Raw genomic sequence first — 17,540 nt, 5'->3', positions numbered from 1 at the left:
TCACAGAGATACATCAGATTCCATATCGTGCTCCTAGAAGGCAAGAAAAAAAATTAGATCAAGTGTTGTCAAGGGCTACAAAGGACCAGACTTTCTAGGGTAGCAACGAGAAAGGTGCAGCAAAATGATGTAGCAGAGGTAAGATCTAGGTAAGTATCTTATGTATATGCATGTTCATCTCTTAATTTCATTAGGTTCTTTGTATTCTAATTTGGTTTTTTTGTTTAGCACTAACATATGCTCTGCAGGATGAGGTAAGTTTTGTTATTACCATGTCATGGGTATTTCCTTGAAGACTTTTTGCAGGTATTATATATTCATCAAGAGAAGACTCAATGCATAATCTAATGTTCTGAAGAGTGAGAAAGGGTAGCATGAAAAGAGCAGCAATCAAGGTGCAAAACAACAACAATAAGTTCACCACATGAAGTCTTCAAGTGGGTAGCACTGCATACTGTCATTGTAAAAGTATCATTATTCAGAGTCATTGAAAAAGTTGTACACATGTCTATCTGCCAAGAGTTGAAGAGGAACTGTCAGGAGGTCTAGGATCGTCATTAGGTGGTCGTGTCATAGTTGGGGTTATGGTCTACTGTGTGTTCTTCTTCTACATCATTCTGTATCATTGTAAAGTGGACCATTTTCCCTGGTACGGGAGTCCATTCTTATTTTATTATTCTATAGGGTGGTAGGGTGGTGCTAAGCTGGTGCATGAATTCACCAACAGGTTCAAGCCTGTGAAAAATTCAGGGTGGTAGGGTGGTGCTAGGGTGAGTTGTAGCTCATTGGGTGCTGGGGCATGTGTTCAATTGACTACTAAAAAATCTCAGGCGTTGGAGCATCCATCCAGTGGGAGCTGGAGAAGAGTTATTTTTTAGATTCTAGGAAGTTGGAGCTTTATTTTCAATTGGAGTTGAAGATTAAAGAATTATTAGAAAATCGTTCAGGTGGTTTTTTTCCCTGAGGGGGTTTCCACCTTAAAAACTGTGTGCATTTGTGTTCCTTTTGTTTACTGCTATCATTGTACAATCACTAATAATAATTGAAGATTAACTAATGATCTGAAAGATTAATAATGATACTAATTGAAAGGAATATTGATTCACCGCCCCCCTCTCAGTGTTTCCAACAATTGGTATCAGAGCTTGGTTCCTTCAATAGCAGTTTAACAACTGGAAGGAGATCATGGAGCATACCAAGAATGGTGTACCTCTGTTCAATGAAAATAATTATGCACTCTGCAAAGGAAGAATGGAGGTATATCTCTTGGCGCAAGGTTAGGAAGTATGGGACACTATTCACAATGACTTTACACCAACCGCAAATGAACAAGGTAAGAAGAATTTGGTAAATGATGCAAAAGCAAAGAATATTATTAAACAAAGTCTTTCAGTAGAAATCACATGAGAGAATTTTTTGGCTGACGCATTTCGAACCAACAAGTGTGGTTCATCATCAGGACTAGATGAAGAGGCAGACCATGGCAAAGGCTTAAATAGAGAGCAATGTAGAGACATAATTTCAAGTAACGGCTATATTTGAACAATAATGTTTAAATTATAATATTAATTTATTAATATATTAAAAACAAATATTATTAAGTAACGGTTATATTAAACGACTAGTTTTTGAAAAATAATATTTTATTTTTCAAAAATTAGCCGCTTAATATAGCCGTTACATATTAATATTTTAATAAACTAATATCATTATTTAAATATTATTTTTCAAGAACTAGTAATATTTGGTTTTAATAAATTAATTTAAATATTACTTTTCAAAAACTAGCTGTTTAATATAGCCGTTACCTATTAATATTTTTAATAAATTAATGAAATAATATCATTATTTAAATATTTTCTTTTCAAAACCTAGCCGTTTAATATAACCGTTACTTAATAATATTTGTTTTTAATATATTAATAAATTAATATTATAATTTAAACATTATTGTTCAAATATAGCCGTTACTTGAAATTATGTCTCTACATTGCTCTCTATTTAAGCCTTTGCCATGGTTTGCCTCTTCATTTGGTCTTATTGATGAACCACACTTGTTGGTTAGAAACACGTCGGCCAAAAAAATTCTCTCATGTGATTTCTACCGAAAGACTTTGTTTAATTCATTATGGATCACAAAAGCTTGAATATAGAAAAGAATATTATTATCTGTGGACTTATTGAATCTGCTTATCATAAGGTGTTGGGTTGTAAAACCACCAAAAATGTATGGGAAAAGCTTGAGAATATATATGAAGGTGACTCAAATGTCAAAGATAGCTCATCATCCAATGAAGACAGTGACAGATAAGAAGAAGCCAATGAGAGAGTATTGTTTATGGCCAAGCACAATAAACAAGAGGTATCAAACAATGAAGAAGAAGGGTTGACCATAGAAGAATTTTCTAAGGAAGCAATCAAGCTTATAAAAGAGCTCAAGGCTGAGAAGATTTGTTCCAATAGTCTTGTAGAACAAGTTCAAGGTCTCAAAATTGAAGTTGAAGAACAAAAATGTATTTAAGAGTCACTTCAAAAGAAGTTGGAAGAAAGCAACCGAGAAAGGGAAGCATTAGAAGCCAAAGTAGTCTTGCTGGTAAGGAAGTGAAGAAGGGAAACATTGTCTAAAACTATGCCAATGGCTCAAGGGCGTTGGAAGAAATCAATAATACATCGACATGAGACCTCGAGAGAGAAATCCAACAAAAGCAACAAGAACTCGTCACAACATTTGCAGAGATTAGCAGGATCACACAACATATGTAGGAAGCAGAAATTGAAAGGAAAGAATCTGATCAAAGATACATATCCGTTGTTGACCAAAAGAAAAATAAATTAGAAACATATTCAATAGAAATAAGCAAGCTCGGGATTGAAAATGAGAAGGATAAGGAACAGATACAGGTTCTCAACAGAGAAGTATAGAATACCACTCTTCTCAAGCTAGAGGTTGAGGAAGCAAAAAAAATAAGGAAGATATTGAAAAGATGGTTTCAAGAAGATCTTGCTCAAAAGCAAGAAGAACTTGATGCAACCCATGATGAGATCAACAAACTCAAGGGGTCGCAAAAAGAACACTTACAAGATAAGACAGATGAAGAAGAAACAATGAATGCAATTAAAGGTGGTAAAGCTCCAGTTGATGAAGGTACAAGCTCCACAGCTTCGTTGGATGATTCTACGAAGGAAGTTGATCAAAGTGAAAAGCTAAAGAAGAATGTTGCAACTCCAAAGAACAAGACCAAAGCAATCAAGAACAAAGGACCACAACAAACTACAACACCGCCTCCAATGAAGAATGAAAAATATTCCAGGTATGTTCGTTTATTTAATGGTTATTTCTTTTTATGTGCTAACTAAGGACATATGGCTAGGGATTGTGAAGTGTTTTGGAGAATTTGGTATCTACAGATAAATACTAGTTCCCTAGATAAGTAGTTGTATCTAGAACAATAGTTTAAAGTGTTTTAGACTTTTCCTATAAGCAATAAATAAGATGAGAAGATGAGAAGACCTACTTGTAGTTCTGCTTTCCTCTTGTCTCCCTTGTATTGATCCTATCGCTCCTTCCTATACTTAATACACTTGAGAAGTACCTGTAAACACAACAAAAAACAAAGAATCGATCAAAGCACATGATCTATTGAATATAAGTGAAACGAATCAGATACAATTCACACATATAAGCATTATGAAACAATACAAACATATGGGAGAAAGGTTCAAACACTTTATCAGATAGAAGAAGGAATTACAACCATTGGTGTCTGATTCAAAGCCATTCCTTTAGCTTGGATCCCATCCACATCGCATCAAAGCATGACAAACTTGTAGCATTACAATACTTGTTTCAAAGCCAAATCTCATAGCAACATTATTTCCTTACAATTCAACATAATCGAGCCCATGATCACTTAGATGAGTGGTCAATTTATAGGAATATGAAGGAGGTTTGGTCATAAATGGTGGCATTGAATGGCCTTCCATACTTAGAATTAGTTCCATGGAGGAAGGGATGAGAGGATAGGATGCACCTTAACTCATTCCTCATCCATTTTCAAGCTCATAGGAGTTGATAAGTGAGGGAACCTTCTAGATGATTTCAAAAGATAATAATATTCCCTGAACCCTATGTGAATTTCGCTCAATCTTGCCCAGCGCAGGTGAAAGGAAGCCTAAGTGCTCTGCAAAGCACCCTGGCAGTGGACTCAACTACTCTGGAGCGCAACTTTACAAGGGCTTGCCTGTGCTGGTCCCTCTAGAGGTTGTTTCTGGATGTCTTCAAGTCATGAAACTATCTGGGAAGGAGGCATTCAAAGGGGTGACTTGTTTAGGGCACGAAACAACTGAAATTATGGTTTGATAAGCCCCAAAACACTGATCAATATGATGGGATTGATGTGCCCAAATGGATATGTAACAGCTGCCCCCTAAAGCATGAAGTAGGAAAAATGCCAATGTCGAATGAAATGCTTTACGATGTGATGAGGAGGTATTGAATTGGAAGGTGACCTACATCAATTACAATACATATATCATGATTTTTAACTTTTACATGAATCCCTGAGGGAAGGCATACCCATGCTCAACTTATAAACTTTCATTACATGTACATAAACAGTCATCTACAGATATAGACCCATGATGGAAATGACCATCAATGTAAATCCATTGTACATATGATTAGCACACCTGAAATCACAGCCCGGATGGATGAAACTAGATCTGGGGTCTTCTATCTCGTTCAATCATTCTCTCAAGTATGAGTCTAACAATGTGAATATGTGATCTGAAGTCAAACATGGGAAGACACCATCTGATTACCAGCCAATGATGTAAGCTGTTAACAGATGCGAGAGAAATCACCAATAATGGTAATGATCCTCAAGGTACTGCAGTACATTCTGCATGGTGTGAATGGATGACTTGATGTCGAACACCATACAAAGTCTTTCGATCGAAGGCCGTTGATGTTAACCTATCGCTGGAAGCGAGAAACCTACCATTGATGCATGCAAGCCTCAAGGTACTGGAAGGGTGTTTCTAAGTCAACTTCTTGGATAATGTGTTGATGTCAACAAGAAGCGACTCATCGCAAGAGGGCCTTGATGTATCCCACATCAATGACACGAAATGATTGTAGTGATTTTGGAGATGGAATTTTACTGACGACACAAGGTTTAGGAATGGTGGTCATGAAAATGAAGGTTTATGGTATTGCAAAGGATTAATTTTGACTAAATGAATTCTCTTGAACATGTCGACGACACTGAAATGAATTGGTAGCATTGACCCAAAACAAAGTGATGGATGGTATGATAGACCAATGGTATGATAACCATCAAGCTGATAACCCAACCCAAATAGTCACGGTGATGGAGTGAAAGTGTCATGTTCAAGAGTGACCTGCTACCATAAAGTGGTTTTCCCCTTTTTCCCATTTTCCCCAATCATTGCTGACTACTACCTCTTTATTTTTATCAAGCTTGAGGAGGATAACATATGCTTGTTGTATAATTTCACCCTTCATGTGAATCCATTACTATCTGATGTTTTAATGAGTCTAGCGAAGGTGAAACTCGGTCTTGTCTAGATAGACAAGTTTATTGCTATTTGATGTTTTAACGAGTTTATCGACAAAGATAACTTGATCCTTTTCATGTTTAGAGAGTTTGAAAAGGGACAAAAAGAAAACTCCACAAGTTCTTTTTTGTAAATTAATCTCTCAAGCCCGAAAAATAGTAAAATAATACAAGAGAGATATCATTTCCAATCTGTTAATGAGCTGGAAAGGACAAGTTCTCGATAATCTTTTCATGTTTAGAGAGTCTGAAAAGAGCTTAAAGAGGACTCCAAGGGGGTTCCTTTTTCATTTTTAACAAAGCTCGAAAAAGAGATAAAAGTGTGCTTTGTGGTCAAAGGTACAATTTACAATCGAGCACGTTGAATTTTGTAAGTCAGTTGCAAAACCTGCTCAAAACACCACCAAATGGATTAAAAATACATGTTTCATAGGCAAAAATAGGTAAATACTAATGTTTACTTGATTAATGAACATGAAATAAACATAAAACAAGTTTTTACCATGAAATTTTTACCATTTGGAGCTTACCATTCAATTTTGTGCTCTGAGCTAGTTTTTTACCTCGACCTTCACCAGCTGATTGCGAGAGATTCTGCGGACCATTTCTCAAGCCGTCCAGACCAGGTAGGAGATAAACCTCTCTTCTTTCTTTTCAGGTCATTCTTTTGTCATTTCATGCAAATGTTACAGTTTTTTGGGGCCACTGGGGTTTCATTTTTTTTCCCTGGGATCAACGCAAGCTTTCACATCGAAAAATGTGTTGAAGAGCACCTAGATAAAAGGTTGCATACTCTACAATGCACTTTCTCTGTGCCTTGGCTATGCTGGGTGAGTTTCCCAAGTTTAATTTAGTTGTTTGCTCCAAAATTTATCATGTTTTTTGCATGGAAAGGGTCTTAATTAAGTTTATGATTGTGTTTTAGGATTTCATCGAATCAGAATGTTGATTACATGGTGAGAAAGAGAGCATGAATAACAAGACATGGTTTCTCTAAACAATCTAGGTACAGTTGAGGCCCTAAAAAATTTTGGGTTACTCAAATACTTCAAGTTGTCCGGAATAAGGCAACAAATAGAACTACTGCAATTCCTTGTTCATGCATGGGATCCGACAGATCAGACTTTTCACATTAGGGACAAGATGGTCCCTATTACCATAGATGATATTTACTTTCTTACCAGAATGTCGAGGCGAGGTTCCCCCATCTCACTTTCTGGATTTGCCCATGGAGGTGAATCGGTGAGAGATTATATTAGACAATTTTGTTGGCCAGGTACACATCCTAGAAAGGATGGGAAAATAAACATCAAGGATGTAGGTGATTTTCCTATGAGAACGATCCTCTTCACAATCGAAAAATTGGCTGGCAATGTGACACTACATCTGACGAACAGATCTTATATGCAGTATGCACTGGAGTGTCTAGAGCCAAAAGTTTTCAACTGGTGCGAGGCTGTGCTTTCCTCACTGAAAGGACAATTGACCAAGGTAAAAAGTGGTAAGACAAAAAATTTATGCTATGGTTCGATCTTAATTGCTTTTACCTTAGAGAGAATCCCATTGATGCAACCACAACATGTATCACTGGGTGTAGTTGGTCCTAGATATCCACGTATGGAGAGGTGGGTCAAATTGATGGCTCGACATGCGGGTTAGTCAACAATAATTTTTTCCATTTCATTTTTCAGTTGTCTTGAGTGACAACGTCTTGTCATCGAGGAGCATCCATACTCAGGGATGGATTTCTGTGGAGATCTAGATTTGATTCTACTAATTGGAGCCCAATGGGGTGCTATGGGTAATTTGTTTGACCAAAGTGTTTTTTGTTTTTTCAAGTTTCTACATGTTTTTTGTGTTTTTAATGTTTCCAAGACTAAACTAAAATCATTATTATGCATGCAGATGTGGGTACTGTTCGACCTGTGGGACACCAACAGGTTGCAGGTGGGCCAGCATGGAGAAACATTGGGAGAGCAGTTCTCTAGGACTTGGATTTGACCGAGACCTTAGCAGAGTTGTAGGATCACATAGAGGGATCAACCCTTGGTATTCTGGATGTTCAGATCGAGGAGTTACCTATGAGGCTACAACGCCACACTATTGGTGTTCCTAGCCGTCGGGCGAGGCTTTTGTGCATGATAGCACAGGCTGTGACCTTTTACCATGAGCACCACTAGATCTACTTAGGATATTTTGCATGCATTTTGAGTTTTTGGGTCAGATGACCAAACATGACTTGGACACAAATTTTGTAAAAACTTTTAAAACACTTATCTATTTTACTTTCAGAGTTTTCTATGGTTATATGCAATCCTATTCAACTGATGATGTGAATTGAAATTATTACTTTTACATGTGTTGCAAATGTCTATTTAACACATAATTCACTAGAGAATCAGTTAATGTGTTAAGATTTCTGGAAATATGTTGATATTGAATGTGTTCAAAATGTCTTTCCAAAATATGAACTCTAAGGAACATACAAAACATTGTTGAATTTCAGACAGTATAAATGTTTGTTAGTTGTAGTACAATGAGTTGCGAGTCCAGCGTAACGATGATTCGGCGAATGCCAAGTGAAATGGCATCAAAGAGTAGGTCAATCAACGCGCTATACTCAAATGTGTTGTTCGTCGATTGACCGATATAAATCCCTTAAAAACTCACTAACTCACCACTTGGAGCAAAAATAGTCCATGCTGCAGAAGACAAGTTTTGTGTACTACGACTAGCACTATCGGCGTAACCAAAAAAAGGTTCTGAAGACTCCGACATTTGCAACAAATGCAAAGTGGATTACTAACCAAATAAAAATATCTAAAAGATACACACATACACATGCAATGAAAGCATATATACAGTGAGTTTTACTACACTTAATCAAGCGTAGTAACATATGAGGTACAGCCATTTCGGGGCTGCGAAAATGGAATCCCATCATAATCTACTAACTCGTAGGCACCTTTTCCCAGAACACACTTGAAAATATAATGACCCATCCACATTGGTTCAAATTTCCCTGCTCCAAGTTTATCAGCTTCCTGATCGTAAAGCAAGACAACGTTTCCTTCTGAGAAGATACGAGGCTTGACATTTCTATCATAGTGTGCCTTAATACATTTCTAATGTGCTTCGTTAGCCAATGCGGCATCACGACGGGTTTCATCCAGATGGATTAATTCCAAGAAATGCGCTTCTTCTTCAGAAGTGTTGGGTAACAGGTCAATCGCGAGTTTGAGCGATGAAATTTCGCATTGTATCAGTAAGATTGCTTCCAAACCATACACCAACTGAAAGGGTGTGAATCCAGTTGCATTTCTCACCAAGGTTTGATATGCCCACAAGGCAGGGTACATGATTAAGTGCCAGTTTCTCTTATGAACCCCTATCATTCTCTGCAACATCCACTTCAGGACTTTTTTGATGGCCTCAACTTGTCCATTCTCTTGCGGGTAATAAGAGGTAGAACTATCATGTGACAGTCCTAACTTAGCATTCAACTCAGCCATCATGTGATTGTGAAAATGTGACCCATGATCTGTAACTATGGCTTGTGGTACACCAAACCGGGCAACCACATGGTTAAAAAAGAAAAGAGCAGCCGTAAAATCGTATTGATACTACGATGATAAAGAGTGTCGCCAATGATCATATAATCTTTGGCTTAGTATCAAATACGTCACTGTTGCGAGCGAGAGGTATCGGGCCGGAAAGTTTGGGTTTGGAGATAGATCAGTATATCCACATACCACGCGTCATATGATGATATTAGAAACAAATACTCATCCAGGATCCATGGTTTAGATGTTGAATCAATGGAGGTCAAGCGAAGGTTGCAAAGTAACTCTGCGAAAACTAGAGATTTCTTTGATTTGGACTTGATGAATTCCAAATCAAATTCCTGTAAAATGACTATCCATTTTGAGTATCCCCCCCCCCCCCCCAAACAATTGACGTGACAAAATGTATGTCATAGGGTTGCAATCCGAAATGACAGTTGTTTTACGGAGCAGGATGTAATGGTGAAATCTTTGAACAGCTTGCATAACTGCCAAAGCTAGTTTTTCGACATAAGAGTACTTACTTTCTGTATCGTTGAGATTACAACTCAAGTAATAAATCGGATGTTCAATCCCATTTTCTTCCTGGACTAAAACCATGCCAATGGTTGTATCTGCAGCGGCGAGATATAGGTAATAGTCATTTTGATAATTTGGAGAGTACATTAATGAAGCTCTAATCAAGGTATCTTTAAGAGCATCAAAGGAAGCTTGCGCAACCTGATCCCAATGGAAGGGTATCTCCTTTTTCAAAAGACATGTAAAACCTTTAGCCATCTCAACGTAATTAGTAATGAGCCTCCTCAGAAAATTTTCTTTCCCTTGGAGTCTCTGTAACTATGAAAGATTTGAAGGTGGAGGCAAATCCAGAATTTCTTGAACCTTTAATGGATCGAGTCAAATTCCCTCTCTAGACACCACAAATCCAAGCAATCGACCAGAACCAACACAAAACACACATTTGTGTGGATTGAGTCATATCTTGTAGTGTCGACACCGTAAAAATATTGCTCTCAAATGTTGCGGGTGATCAGTCCGCTTTTGTGAATGAGCAGGTAAATCGTCAAGGTAAGGTTGAACAATGTGTTTGATGTCATGGAAGGCATAGTTCATTGCCCTCCGAAATGTGGCCCTTGCATTCTTCAAACTGAAAGGGAGTTTCCTATAGGCGAATGTAACCCATGGACAAATAAAATTTGTTTTCGATTGGTCCTATGGGTGGATATTAATTTGATTTTGGTCATAAAAACCATTTATAAATCAGAATATTTCGCATCCGGCACATTCGTCAATAATCTGGTCGATAAAAGGAGTAGGATAATTTTCCTTTGGACATGCCCGATTTACATCCCTATAATTGACGCACACTCGAATTATCCCTTGTTTCTTCATGATAGGAACAAGGTTGGAAACCCAATCAGTAAGAGGTACATGGTAAATGAAACCAGCCCGCAAAAGTTTTTCAACCTTTTCCTTAATTGCAACAGCTTTCTTGGGATGAACAGGTCGAAGTCGTTGTCAATCTGGCTTGACATCAGGGTACATTTTGATTTCATGTTCAACAATACTAGAGTCAATGTCCGGCATCTCCACGTAAGACCATGCAAAGATATCTCTAAATTCATGAAAGAGAGTACGGTAACTATCGTGTTTTGATGGAGAACAAGATTTTCCGACATGAATGTTCTCTACAACTTTAGGCTTGGTCAAAATATTAATAGAAATCATTTCTTCAATATTTGATAGGTTTTTCTCAGATTCTATTGTGCCTATGAAAACTAAATTCGAAAGGAAATCAACAACTGAAGGGTGGTTTAGTTCATTTGAATAATGTTTGATGTCATTTGGAAGATGGGAACGATGATGATAATCTTCCCAAGGTTCTTCTCCTATCATCATTGATTGGATGATTCCTTCATCCGTAGAATGTATACGTGAGAAAAGATTTGAAGAAGTACCATATTCTAATGAACGGTCTACCCATACAATTGGTGAATGCGTATTTGGGTTTTCTGCAGAATCCCGAAAAATTGATTGCTATGCTAGTTCAATGGGGCTTAGTGGCATTACCTCAATATTACTATCAACTTCAAACCTGTTGGTAATCCTCCTTAAATCAGATGAGGTGGAGGAAATCATGTTACAATTCTCTACTCTTGCCACTTCCGCCAAATCAGATGGTGACGCTAGTGTAAAGGTACCCATTAGGGAAGGATCTTTAAAAAGACCTACTCCAACACTTTGAAGTGATAGCAGGGGTCCGTGCACCAAAGAAATGCTTTCCATATCCTGTGAACTATTGGCAAAGAAAGCTAGTTGATCGATGACTGTGATTCCACCCTTATGAGGGAATGCAATAGTATGAAAGTATGTGGAAACCACAGCATTCATAGAATATACCCATGGCCTTCCCAGTAAAATGTTGTAATCGAGGGGTCTGTCAACTACCTCAACTTCAATAGTAACTATTTTTCCCCCTAGTTTGATTTACAGGTTACTCAAAATCCCACAAGGAGTATATGTTCTTCCGTCAAAAGCTTTTAACGTAGTTGGTGATCGTGACAATGGCAATGAACCAAGTGTTTTCCAACAGCTCATTGACATAACGCAAGTAGATGCCCCCTCATCAATAATAGTTCGGTGAACATTCTTATTGAGAGCTTTTACTTGAATTAGGAAAGCTAACTATGCTGGTAACTGTGGTGTATATCCCGCATGGTTAGAAACCACAAGATTGGAATCTATAGGGTCTATTCCGCCAATTGCTGACAGTAAAGCATGCTTTTGGGAGGGAAAATTTTGCAACACCTCAAGTGTTGACATAGCAGAAGGTGATTGAGCAAGATCTTCCACTATGTTATAGTTCTGAGCTGCTCGAGCCTGAGGGTTAAATGTCGATTTATGGACAACTCCCTTTGGTGGCTTTATTTTCAATTCTAGTGCACTAGATGGAATATTTTCAGATGAAGTCAAAGTCGAAGGATTAGGTTGATCAGTGGCCTGATTATTCAACGATGACGATGGATTTCCATAATATTTATTTCTCGTTGACACCAAAACTTCGTTTTGTGGCTTTGTGATGGATAACATGAGTACTTGGGATGTAGAAGCATGGTCTGTTGCAACCAAATGTGTCTCCGGGTTTGGAAACGGATCAGTCAACACTGCAGATGTGTTTGAAGTCTTTAAAAGTTTAGACACCTCTGAGCGGTGTGGACAATCTCTTGTAAAATGCTCGTCATTACAGATTAGACATGGATAACGAGGTTTCTTTGCCGAAGTAGAGGAATCAGATGATTTCTCTTGAGGGGAGCTATCTTGTTTCTTCTTTTTTTCCCCTTTTTCTTGTCTCCTGGGGAAACACTCTTAACTTTAGATGCAAGAGTATTTTCTGATGCATTGGTAGTTTGATTGGTAATGGCAAGAGTTTGACTAGATGGTCTACCTGTCATTTGCGTGCTTGAAGAACCAATCACACCATTGCCGGCATGAGAGTCCTTACTCGATTGTGGAGGAGGTGGAACAGTGAAAGCTAGTCAAGATGCATTAGGAATTTTGTCGTAGAGCGTGCCGGATTGCGTGTAAATCAAATCCAAGTATTGGGCACGAGCAATTACTTTCTCTTCTATGACACCTCCACCTTTTGCCACATCCTCGGTGATTGATGGCAACAAGGATTTTATGAACCACTTAGCTAAAATATGATCAGGAACATATGTCTTAACCATTCGATGATGACACCGCCACTCATGAATATGATCTGATATATGGGTAGCAGTAGTCTATTTAAAGTTCGTTAGGAGTTCCGTTCAAGTCTTGTATCTGATAGGTAACTAGAAATGGGTCAGAAATGTGGTGGCTAAAGCCATAAAGTTGTCAAAAGAAGCTCTTGGTAACTCAATATACCATTTATCAGTCGGACCAGTAAGTATTCTTTGGAAAAGATGGAGTCTAACCAAATCATCATTTAAGGAGTTTGATGAATACCACAAATGAAAGGTCAGGACATGATTTGATGGGTCTTCTATGGGATTTCCATTGAATTTGGAATGTTAGAAGGTAACTTATGCGGAATCACCGGCCACCAAGGTGCATATAAGATTGGATCATTAATGAGCCGATTTAAATTTGGTAATTCTAAAGTTGCTACAAATGGCAACTGTCGATTCAGGTCAGGTTGAGCATACCCAGGATATGATGGAATTTTCTGAACAATAGGTCTTTGCATACCAACATAGGACATCTGCATTTGGTAACCTTGGTAAGGTTGTTGTTGAACAAATCCGGCATAAGGTGGTTGTTGATAACCAGGTTGAATTTGTGGTTTTCCATAACCTGCAAAGCCTTGTTGACTAGGACCTTGGTAAGCTTGATATTGTCCAAAACCAGGTTGAGCCTGTTGGGCAAGTCCAAATTGGGGTTGGAATTGTTAGAATTGGGGTTGTTGAAATTGAGGCTGCCACGGTTGTTTAATCAACTGTTGTTGTTGTTGGTACAACTGTTATTGATTTAACAATTGTTGTTGCCCAGCAATGAAAGGTTGACTAGGTTGTGAATAAACTATACCAGTGTAAGCTTGGGTCAGTCCAGATAAAGGTATACTAACCTGAGGTTGTTGTTGAACCCCAGAAACAAGTGGTTGTTGTACAACAACCTTAGAAACTTTAGCTTCTTGACCTGAAACTTGTGGTTGTGAGGTTGAAGGACAAGTTTTTACCGGTTGAGATACAACAGTTTGAACTTGTCACTGTGGTATAGTAGTAACAACAAGTGTAGTAGGAATAGTTGACACATTTTGCATTGGTTGTGTTGGATACACAAGCCTTGGTTCAACTAGAATTGTTGGCTGCCATTGACAAACTTGAATTCCAGGTTGACTTGAATACTGCGGGATATTACCATATGACGGCTCCCCAGAATAGGGAGGATAAGGTGAATAAGCATATTTCTCTCCATATGATGGCAATCTATTATTTAATGGATACGTAGGTCTTTGTTGATTGGATTGGCGAGCTTGATATTGATATGTAGCATCAAATTGTTGAGTTCCCGTTAAAGAAGAACTAGGTAGAATTCTAGTTGAGGACATGGGTGATGACCATGGTGTAGAAGCAACCCCTAAGTGGGTTCCATATAAAGATTGGTAACTAATTGGGATGGAAAATTCACCATATAGGTGTGACTCAGGTGTGGTAGAAAACATCAAAGAGGTTGCAATAGAAGATTCTGCCGCAACTGCATCAAATGATATAGTCTAGGATGTTGACGATTGTTCAGCCATAGTTAACTAACCCAAAAGTTGTCCTAAAGAATTGACGGGTACTTGAAAATAAGCAGGATCAAACGGAGCGGTAAAATGAGGAGTATGAGGATAAATATAAATCCCAGCTCCAAAGTGGAATGGGGTTCCAGGTGTAGAATCTTCTTCCAATTCTTCCTCTATAGCAATTAAACAAGGTGGAAGAACTTCACCGTCTGGTCAATAAAATATTTCTGGTGTTGATAAAGTTGAAATTTCAGTAGTTACTAATGTCTGAGAGGTAACTGGTTGATCGTCTTCTGGTAAAGTAACAACTTCTAAATGTTCAAATTTGAAGTCCAAATGTTCAGGTAAAAGAACAACAGTTTCAGAAAGAGGTTCCTAAACAACTTCAAGTTCAAATGTAACTTCTATTTGAACTGTGATAGGTGCTGGATTAACTTTTGGTTGAACTGATTCAAGTTCAAAAGTGATTTCTTGTTGAGCAACTTCAAGTTGAGGATCAACTTTTTGTTGAGCAACTTCGGTTACTGTTTCACTAGGATCAGTGCTAATGTCCTCAGGTAATTGTGAAACTTTTCCTTCAAAAACAGATGTACCAGAAATGGTTGGAGTAACTGGAGTCTCAGTACTTACTGAAATAGATGATTCAGGTAATTCAGATGAAGAACTAGGAGTTCTTGATGTACTTGACTCAGTTAAGCGAGACCGCTTTGACCAAATAGGTGTAGCTTTGGGTGGCAAAGGTGGTTTGTTCGTTGTTCTTAATGAACGATGGGGTAAGGGTTGATGTTCCTCCACGATTTTTGATTAATTTTATTATCAAAAAAGAAATAAGCAAAAAGGGGTAAACTAGGCAAAAGGTTTACCAAGCAACTGTGAACTGCAGAATGCCTCCTGGCGAACCAAGAAGTACAGGTAGGGAATCTCCCCAAATGTTGTGTTCGATGTATCACAGTGTACAAGGCAGCTGACTCAATTACTTAAGGATGGATAGAAACCTAGTGTTGTCCTCCCATATATACCCGAAGGTATGTGGAGGCCCAGTCCATATAAACACTGTCTAATGAAAATCCACACAGTGAGAGCATTCCCATATACTTTACGTACTGTAACACCACCCTCTATACCCGAAGGTACATGGATGAGCTACGATATACTCACATATGTGGAATGAGGTATCACACTCGGGATGTATTGTAGACAAGTTAGCGACAATTGCTTTGTTTTACGACACCGGAACACGTCTCTAGGCTAGAACCACTAAATCTTCTCATTAATGACAATGCTCTATTAGGTAAATTGATGTTAATTTTAAGTTGATCTTGCTTAGGAATTTTCCTTTCAAGTTCACCACGTGATGTATTCTGAAATTCCTAGGAATGCAACTATCATGATAAGCAGTTTTTCCATTCAATTTAACGATGAAAATCCTAGCTACTTAGGGATAGATTAATCTGATTTCTTTCCATCAAAGAGCAAAGAGCACAATCTAATACAATTTCACTACACTAGTCCTATGAGCACACACAAAATTTTTCAATGCAGCATGCATGTATTTCTTTTCGATTTCCTTAATGTGAATATGAACAAAAGGAAATATTCACATACAATCAATCAATCTTTCATAAGAATGAAGACTTTTACAAGAGTTCTAATTCGAAGGAAGAGAAGACTTTACGACACTTTCTTTCGAATGAAGATTAATCAACTATATTCTAACTTTGACTATCGATCTATAATGACAAAGAAAACATCAAGAAACATTAATCAATCAAATCAAAGTTGGGCTAGACAAGGAGAAAAAAACTTGTTCTTTGAGACATAACATTCATTGATCAATTAGTAAACAAACAAACAGAGAAAAGTTGGAAAAAACACTTTCCAAATGTGGGAAACTGTCCCTAGGAGGATCACTGCAGCCCAAAATGGGAGGCAGTGTGCTTCAGAGCAATGTCCCTAAGCCAGGGGTGCTCTGCAGTGCACTGTGTCCCTCACAAGGCTGTGCTGGTGACAATATGCCATTTCAAGAGGCAATTTGACATAGTTTTGACCAATTTTTCAATGCAAAGAGCTTAATTACAATCTATGAACACAAATAAGGTCTACAAGGACATCCTAGGAGGTGGATAAGCTACTAGGAAAGAGGCTCTTCCCCAACGGAGTCGCCAATTTGTTTTGGAGAATTTGGTATCTACGGATAAATACTAATTCCCTAGATAAGTAGTTGTATCTAGAACAACAGTTTAAAATGTTTTAGACTTTTCCTATAAACAATAGATAAGATGAGAAGATGAGAAGACCTACTTGTAGTTTCACTTTACTCTCGTCTCCCTTGTATCGATCCTGTCGCTCCTTCCCATACTTAATACGCTTGAGAAGTACCTATAAACACAACAGAAAACAAAGAATTGATCAAAGCACACAATCTATTGAATATAAGTGAAATGAATCAGATACAATTCACACATATAAGCATTATGAAACAATACAAACATATGGGAGAAAGGTTCAAACACTTTATTAGATAGAAGAAGGAATTACAACCATTGGTGTCTGATTCAAAGCCATTCCTTCAGCTTGGATCCCATCCACATCACATCAAAAGCATGACAAACTTGTAGCATTACAATACTTGCTTCAAAGCCAAATCTCATAGCAACATTATCTCCTTACAATTCAACATAATCCAGCCCCTGATCACTTAGATGAGTGGTCAATTTATAGGAAGATGAAGGAGTTTTTGTCATAAATGGTGGCATTGAATGGCCTTCCATACTTAGAATTAGTTCCATGGAGGAAGGGATGAGAGGATAGGATTCACCTTAACTCATTCCTCATCCATTTTCGAGCTCATAGGAGTTGATAAGTGAGGGAACCTTCTAGATGACTCCAAAAGATAAGAATATTCCCCAAACCCTATGTGAATTTCGCTCAATCTCACCCAACGCAAGTGAAAGGAAGCCTAAGTGCTCTGTAGAGCACCCTGGCAGTGGACTCAACTACTCTGTAGCACACCTTTACAAGGGCTTACCTACGCTGGTCCCTCTAGAGGTTGTTTCTGGATGTCTTCAAGCCATGAAACTGTCTGGGAAGGAGGAATTCAAAGGGGTGACTTGTTTAGGGCATGAAGCAACT

Source organism: Pinus tabuliformis, chromosome Q (genome assembly GCF_031772625.1).
Source record: "Pinus tabuliformis cultivar Carrire ecotype Pingquan chromosome Q, CPIR1, whole genome shotgun sequence".
Classification (NCBI taxonomy): domain Eukaryota; kingdom Viridiplantae; phylum Streptophyta; class Pinopsida; order Pinales; family Pinaceae; genus Pinus; species Pinus tabuliformis.
Note: the sequence above shows the minus strand (reverse complement) of the source record.